Below are 8,672 nucleotides of genomic sequence, written 5' to 3'. Positions count from 1 at the left end.
TCACCATCACATCTTTTGCCTTTACCTTTTTCTTAGTTCGATCCCTTTTTGGTTTTATATTTCTCCAGTAGAATAAAGTTATTAGTGTTCTAGGCTTGAGTTTTGCTTTGTGTTACCCCCAATGTATTCGAGCTCGTGAGTCATATAATAAAGAGTGTTTTAGTTAAGGGCCTTGCCTCATGCCAAGATCTAAAGGAAAAAAATAATAAAAGAACAGAAGCATGAAAGATCATGTAATGATCTTATGGGAAGTGATGACTTCACATATAAAAAGAATGTTGGTTGAAACTTGTTGTGGGTGGACAAACGTAGACCTTGGTCATTGTTGCAATTAATAGGAAGTAATAAAGAAAGAGAGGTTGACATATAAATATATCATCTTTGACACCGTCTACGATTGTGAACACTCACTAAACTATTACATGCTTATAAGTACATGTTGGACAAGGAAGACAACATAATGAATTATGTTTGCTTGGTTCCGAACAATGTTATATGACTAGAGATCCATTAGCATATGATGATTGCTTCCACCTCATATCAGCCAAAACTTCCGCACTAAGTAGAGATACTACTTGTGCATCCATAAACCTTCAACCCAGTTTTGCCATGAGAGTCCACCATACCTACCTATGGATTGAAGAAGATCCCTCAAGTAAGTTGTCATCAGTGCAAGCAATAAAAATTGCTCCCTAAATATGTATGAGCTATTAGTGTGTGGAAAATAAGCTTTGTACGAACCTGTGATAAGGAGGACATAAAAGCGACAGACTGCATAATAAAGTTCTTTATCACAGGAGGCAATATAAAGTGACGGTCCTCCACACTAAGAGATCACACATCCAAACCTCAAAAGCGCATGACAACCCCTGCTTCCCTCTGTGAAGGGCCTATCTTGTACCTTTACTTTTTGTCCTTAAAAGAGTCATGGTGATCGACACCAATTCCATACTTCGCCATTATCTTGGTTAATGTCGTATGCTAGGGAAAGATCTATATTCATATGTCAACTTGCAAGTAAGTATCCATGAATTATTATTGTTGACATTACCCTTGATGTAAGTAGTTGGGAGGTGAAACTATAAGCCCCTATCTTTCTCTGTGTCCAACTAAAACTTTGATCTCATGAGTAGCACGTGAGTTTTAGAAATTGTAGAAGACGAAAGGATGATTGAGTATGTGGATTTGTTTTACAAGATCTTATTTGACTCTTTCCGATGTTATGATAAATTGCAATTGCTTCAGTGACTAAAGGCTATTGGTTGTTAATTCTCAATATGGTTCTTGATCCATACTTTACTTTGTGATGGAATTATCACTTTAGCATAAGAGATTATATGACGATATTGTTGTTCTAATTATGATCATGATGCCTGCATGTCCGTATTTTGTTTTATCGACACCTCTATCTCTAAACATGTGGGCATATCTATTGATCTCGGCTTCCGCTTGAGGACAAGCGAGGTCTAAGCTTGGGGGAGTTGATACGTCCATTTTGCATCATGCTTTTATGTTGATATTTATCGCTTTATGGGTTGTTATTACACTTCACGTTACAATACTTATGCCTTTTCTCTCTTATTTTATAAGGTTTACATGAAGAGGGATAATGCCGGCAGCTGGAATTCTGGTCTGGAAAAGGAGCAAGTTTGAGATACCTATTCTGCGCAACTCCAAAAGCCGTGAAAATCAACGAGGAATTATTTTGGATTTTATAAAAATACTGGGCAGAAGAAGTACCAGAGTGGAGCCACCAGGAGGCCACAAGCCTGCCACGCGCGGCCTACCCCCTGGTCGCGCCTAGGTGGCTTGTGGGCCCCCTGTTGCCCCTCTAGATCCCATCTTTTGCTATAAGGAGGGTTTCGTTCCAGAAAAAATCAGGAGGAGGCTTTCGGGAGGAATCGGCGCCGCCATGAGGCGGAACTTGAGCAGAACCAATCTAGAGCTCCGGCAGGGCCGTCCTGCCGGGGAAACTTCCCTCCCGGAGGGGGAATCGTCGCCATCGTCATCGCCAACACTCCTCTCATCGGAGGGTACTCATCACCATCAACATCCTCATCAACACCATCTCATCTCCAAACCCTAGTTCATCTCTTGTAACCAATCTCCGTCTCACGACTCCGATTGGTACTTGTAAGGTTGCTAGTAGTGTTAATTACTCTTTGTAGTTGATGCTAGTTGGATTACTCGGTGGAAGATCATATGTTCAGATCCTTAATGCTATTCAATACCTCTCTGGTCATGAACATAATTATGCTTTGTGAGTAGTCACTTTTGTTCCTGAGGACATGGGATAAGTCTTGCTATAAGTAGTCATGTGAATTTGGTATTCGTTCGATATTTTGATGCGTTGTATGTTGTCTTTCCTCTAGTGGTGTTTTGTGAACGTCGACTACATAACACTTCACCATTATTTGGGCCTAGAGGTAGGCATTGGGAAGTATTAAGTAGATGATGGGTTGCTAGAGTGACAGAAGCTTAAACCCTAGTTTATGCGTTGCTTCGTAAGGGGCTGATTTGGATCCACTAGTTTAATGCTATGGTTAGTCTTTGTCTTAATTCTTCTTTCGTAGTTGCGGATGCTTGCGAGAGGGGTTAATCATAAGTGGGATGTTTGTCCAAGTAAGGGCAGTTCCCAAGCACCAGTCCACCCACATATCAAACTATCAAAGTAGGGAACGCGAATCATATGAACATGATGAAAACTAGCTTGACAGAAATTCCCATGTGTCCTCGAGAGAACTTCACCACCTATAAGAGTTTGTCCAGGCTTGTCCCTTGCTACAAAAGGGATTGGGCCATCTTGCTGCACCTTTGTTACTATTGTTACTTGCTACTCGCTACGAACTATCTTATCACATAACTATCTGTTACCGATAATTTCAGTGCATGTAGAGAATACCTTGCTGAAAACCACTTGTCAGTTCCTTCTGCTCCTCGTTGGGTTCGACACTCTTACTTATTGAAAGGACTACGATAGATCCCCTACACGTGTGGGTCATCAGACGCCCACGTGACCGACACCCATTTCGACCGTAAGCCTTCTTTTACTTTGTCTTGAATTTTTCTTCTTTGTTGCTCCCTCCTCTTATTCTTCTTCGCACCCCTTCCCCTATCCCAGGACTCTTCCCTGAGACATGGCAAGTGGCTGAAACGACTGTCGAGGTTAGCCGCAAGGAGCGTCGTGTTGCCGGGCAAGAGGTGGATGCCACTGCCGGCTGGAGCGTGGAGGAGATTGGCATGTGCCTCAGAGCCCGCCTGCGTGTCTTGGCCGAATCTTTGGAGCGGATTCAGAGTGCAGGCTCATCGATGATAAAGGCTCTGTGGCCCGACGTCGTGGAGCCGGCATCAATGAGCCGGCTCTCCTGCTGGCTTGCAGCTGGTGACGATCGCCTTAACGCCTGGCGTGCCTCAGCCGCGCATGCTGGTGCCTACATGGCGTTGCGCTTGGCCAAGTCCTGGTATCGGAACCTGGACTTGGGCAAGCTCGTCGCCCAACGCGTCGGCTCGGAGGGGGAGCTGCAGGTCATGGAGGAGTAGCTGCGTGTGAGGGCCAGCGACATCGCCTCTTACGCCGCTTGGGACGAGCTCAACTTGGAGCGGGATGAAGACGGCAACGTGGTCCCTGAGGACCTGCACCGTCTTCAGCCTTATGACGCCAATGGCAGCTCCGATGAGGCGGACCATGACGAGGAACACGCCGCCTCCAGCAGCGAGGCGTATGGCGAGTCTGCCAAGGACGGAGTCGGAGGCTCTCGTGGAGGATACGGTGCCACCGCCTCGGGAGCAGCCGGCGATGGTGAAGCCACCACTTCAGGAGCAGCAACCGGGGCAACAGACGAGGCCGCCGCCCCTTAGCCGGTCCTATTTTTGTTTTAGTTGTCTGCAATATATTGTCAGTCCAACAGTTCCACCCACTTGGGGGTGTAATGAACTTTGGTCGTGGGCCAATGCTTTTTGAATGTATGAATTCTGCATTAAATTCGTAATGCCATGTGTGCTACTTTATGTTTTCATCTTTTGATTCCTGCTTGACTACTTTTTCTCCAACACCTTTACTCCCTCTAGCATCTACCCCGCCAGCCCGCCAGCCGGGAGCCGGTCTGTGACTAGGTCGAGGCTTCTACCTTTGGGAATATTGGACTTAGATTTTTTGAAGCCATCAAGACTTAAAGACTCAAACACAAACCAGCAGAGGCTGGATAGAGTAGATCGCAAAAAAGGATCAAACCAACCCAAGCCGGCAACCCTTTTTGTAGTTTGAACTTTTCGCGCAGCAGGCCTTACCTGGCGCCGCCTCGCCAGCCAGACAGCCGGGAGCCAGTATGTAGCTGTTACGAGATGGCCAGGGTTCAACCCAGCATGCAATATATGTTCTTCTACAACTAAGGTAATCGTTCGGGCGGCTAGCAAGCCCCCGAGCCCGTTAGAGCCGGACCAAGGGACTCACAGAATGAGTGAAAACTCTAGTTATGAATCCAAAAGAAGCATATGTGCATGCTCTTTCCATTGCATTCATTGGAAATCCCAAAGAGGGAGAAAGATACATATGTGCATGCTCTTTCCATTTTTGTTACTTGCCTTCTAGCAGTAGAACGGGCGAAGCAACGCCGCGTTCCATGGACGTTCCGTCTCCTGGCCGGAGTCGTCCCTCTTGTGCTTCCTTGGCTTCTGGGCATCGATCAGGTAGTACGCATTGTTATGCAATGCCCTGCTGATGATGAAGGGTCCCTCCCATGGGGATGAGAGCTTGTGCTGGCTAGCTGTTCGCTGGATTCTTCTGAGCACCAAGTCTCCCTCTGTGAAAGAGAGAGGCTTGATTTTCTTGTTGTGGTAGTATCTCAGCTTCTGTTGATAAATGGTCGTCCGGCTCAAGGCTAGGTCCCGTGCCTCCTCGAGCAGATCGACGTCGTCTTCTATTGCCTCCTTTGCTTCTGTTTCTCTGTATAGGGTGACCCGAGGCGAGTCGAACTCAACATCCGTAGGGATGATAGCCTCGGACCCATATACCAGAAAGAACGGGGTGAAGCCGGTTGACCGGTTGGGTGTGGTGCGGAGGCTCCACAGTACTGCCGGCAGCTCTTCGATCCAGCAGCCGGCTGACCTGACGAATGGTGCCACCAGTCTTGGCTTGATGTCGGCCAGGATTAGGCCGTTGGCCCTCTCCACCTGGCCGTTGGACTGGGGGTGTGCCACCGATGCCAAGTCGAGCCGGATGCCTACCTTGGAGCAGTAGAGCGCCAAAGCACCCTTGGCGAAGTTGGTGCCGTTGTCGGTGATGATGCTGTGGGGGGCGCCGTATCATACAGCGATGTCCGTGATGAACCTGGCAGTCGTGGGGCCATCAAGCTTCTTGATAGGTCTAGCCTCGATCCACTTGGTAAATTTATCGATGGCTACCAAGAGATAAGTCATGCCGCCTCGAGCGGTCTTGAATAGTCTCACCATGTCCAACCCCTAGACGGCAAAAGGCCATGACAAGGGGATGGTTTTGAGGGCCGAAGGTGGCATGTGGCTCTGCGTGCCAAAGCGTTGGCAACCCTGACATTTGTTGACCATGTCCACGGCCTCCTCTGATTCAACACAGCGCTCAAACACACCAGTCACGCTATGCCGAACCAGCTCGCGATTGATGATGGCGTAGGCTACAGATCGGCGCTGGATATGCCTTGCCTCCGCCTCCTCTTAAGGGACTCGCCGCGAAGAAGGAAGGCTAGGATGGGTTGAGACCACGACGGAGCCGACACAAGGGTTGGCTCCGTCTCGGCCTAAGTGCCAGGGGCTTCTGCAGCCCCCGTGCTTGATGAAGCAGTCGCAGGCTCGAGATTCTCTGTCTCTGATGCCGTCGTGGTAGACGTTGCCGTCTACCTCCATGACGTCCACCCACTGGGTGTCGAGACGATAGGATTCGAGGCTTGGCGGAGTCGGATTTGTTGATGTAGCCTGCGAAGTAGTTGTAGCCGGTGCCGCAATTAGAGTCGGCAGAGCTAGTGTAGCCGGCACAGGAGCTGTAGTCGGCGCCGCTGGCGTAGCCGACGGCGCTTGCACCGAGGGATCAGCCGGCACAAAAATTGATGCCGACTCTGGAGACGGCTTGATGGACGGCTTGCGCAGCTGTTCGAGGGAGATGCCAGTTGGAATTGCTTGTCTTGTAGAGCCAATTTTTGCCACTGTATCAGCCGCCTCGTTGTCCGCCCTAGGAACGTGGTGAAACTCGTAGCCCTCGAAATGGTCGCTTAGCTGCTGGATGAGGAAGTGGTAGCTCGCCATGTTGGCATCCCTAGTGTCCCATTCGCCAGGGACTTGCTGCACCATGAGGTCCGAGTTGCCGAAGCAAAGGAGCCGCCAGATGCCAATCTCCTTGGCAAGCTAGAGGCCGTGAGCGAGCACTTCGTACTCGGCGACGTTGTTGGAGGCGGCGAAGTGAATTTGGAGAGCATACTTGAGCTGGTCTCCTTTCGGAGACGTCAAGACAATGCCGGCTCCCAGACCAGTTCGCATCTTTGAGTCGTCGAAGTGCATCCACCAATGAGTAGAATTTGGAGGTGGTGGCTCATACTGGGTTTCGGCCCAGTCGACAAGGAAGTCGGCCACCACCTGAGACTTGATGGCACTGTGAGGCTCGTAGCGGATGTCGTGGTGAGACATGGAGATGGACCACTTGACGATCCGGCTAGTCGCGTCGCGGTTGCCCATGATTTCTGAAAGTGGAGCAGTGCTCATCACAGTGATGGCATGCTCTTGGACGTATTGCTTCAACTTCTTTGCGGCAAGGTAAACACCATAACACATTTTCTGGTAGTGTGGGTAGTTTTGCTTGGAGGCGGACAAGACCTCGCTGAGGTAGTAGACAGGGCGTTGCACTAACAGTACCTTGCCCTCCTCCTTGCGCTCAACTACCAGCACTACACTAACCACGGGAGTGGTCGCTGCAATGTATATGAGAATGGGTTCCCTTTCAGCCGGTGCTGCCAAGATTGGCAGGCTTGAGATGACCCGCTTGAGGTCGCGGAAGGCTTCGTCCGCCTGGTCATTCCACTCGAACTTGGTTGTCTTCTTCATGAGGTGATAGAGTGGAAGGGCCTTCTCGCCGAGCCGGCTGGCGAACCGGCTAAGGGACGCCAGGCAGCCGGCAAACTTCTGGATGTCTAGTATTCGAGCCGGCTTCACGATTCACTCGATGGTGCCGATTTTCTCAGGGTTCGCTTCGATGTCGCGATCGGACACGAAGAACCCCAAGAGCTTGCCGCCTAGAACCCCAAAGACACACTTCTCCGGATTGAGCCAGATCTTGTATTCGCGCAGGTTGCGAACGTCTCCCGCAAGTCGTCGAGGAGGCTGAAGTGCTGCTTGATCTTGACGACGATATCATCCACAAAGACGTGGATGTTTCTGCCAATCTGTGGCAGTAGGCACTGCTGCATGCAGCATTGGAATGTCGCACCAGCATTCTTCATACCGAACGTCATGGTGGTGTAGCAGTAGGCCCCGAAGGGCGTGATGAAGGAGGTCTTCAGGCGATCAGCTGGATCTAGCTTGATTTGATGGTAGCCTGAATAAGCATCCAGAAACGACAGCAGTTCGCAGCCGGCTGTGGAGTCGATCACCGAGGCAAGGCGAAAGGGTCTTTCGGGAATGCCTTATTCAGGCTTGTGTAGTTGATACACATTCGCCAGGTGTTGTTCTTCTTCAGCACCAGGACTGGACTGGCTAACCGGTCCGGGTGGAAAACCTCCATGATGAAGCCGTCTGCAAGGAGCCAGACAATCTCTTCTCCGATTGTGCGCTGCTTCCCCTCGGCGAAGCGGCACAAAGGTTGTTTCACCGACTTTGCATCCGGTCGCATGTGAAGTTTGTGCTCGGCGTACTTCCTCGGAACACCAGGCATGTCTTTGGGGGACCATGCAAAGATGTCTTGATTCTCACGGAGGAAGTCGACGAGCTCGCCTTCCTATTTAGGGGTGAGGCCAGCCCCGATGGTGACGCACTGCTTGGGGTTCGCAGGGTCGAGTGGCACCTGCTTGGTTTCTTTAGCCGTCTTGAAGGAGCCTTCGCCGGCCGACTGGGATGGAGGAGTAGGGATCGCCGGCTGGTTGGTAGCCTGAGCCACAAGCCGGTCAATCTGCCTTTTCTCTCAGCAATCACCATGGCGTCGGCCAGGCGGCTGCTGTCATGTGCACACTCAAGCGACTTCTTATAGTCACCAGCAATGGTGATGATGCCCTTTGGACCCGCAGGTAGGCGTAGTGGGGGATAGCCATGAATTTGGCTAGAGCCGGTCTACCCAGCAGCGCGTGATACGGGCTACTGAGATCCACCACCTCGAACCATATGGACTCACAGTGGAAGTGAGCCTTGTCACCGAAAAGGACGTCCAGCTAGATTTTTCCGATCGGCGAGCAGGACTATCCCGACACGATGTCGTGGAAGACAGTGCTGGTCGGCAGGACGTCCTTCTCCTTGAGCCCGAGCTTGACGAGGGTGTCGAGGTAGAGGATGTTGATGTTGCTACCACCGTCGACCAACACCCGGGAAAATCGGCAGGTGAGCCTCTAGGAGGCGAAAGTGGTGTCGAGGACGAGCGCGTATGAGCCAGGGTTTGGCATCACCGCAGGATGGTCAACCCGGCTCCATGTGATGGGCTTTTCAGACCAGTGCATGTATTGGTGAAC

The sequence above is a fragment of the Hordeum vulgare genome, chromosome 3H, assembly GCF_904849725.1.
Source record: "Hordeum vulgare subsp. vulgare chromosome 3H, MorexV3_pseudomolecules_assembly, whole genome shotgun sequence".
NCBI lineage: Eukaryota > Viridiplantae > Streptophyta > Magnoliopsida > Poales > Poaceae > Hordeum > Hordeum vulgare.
The sequence above is the reverse complement of the archived record's forward strand: the minus strand, read 5'-3'. Positions refer to the sequence as shown.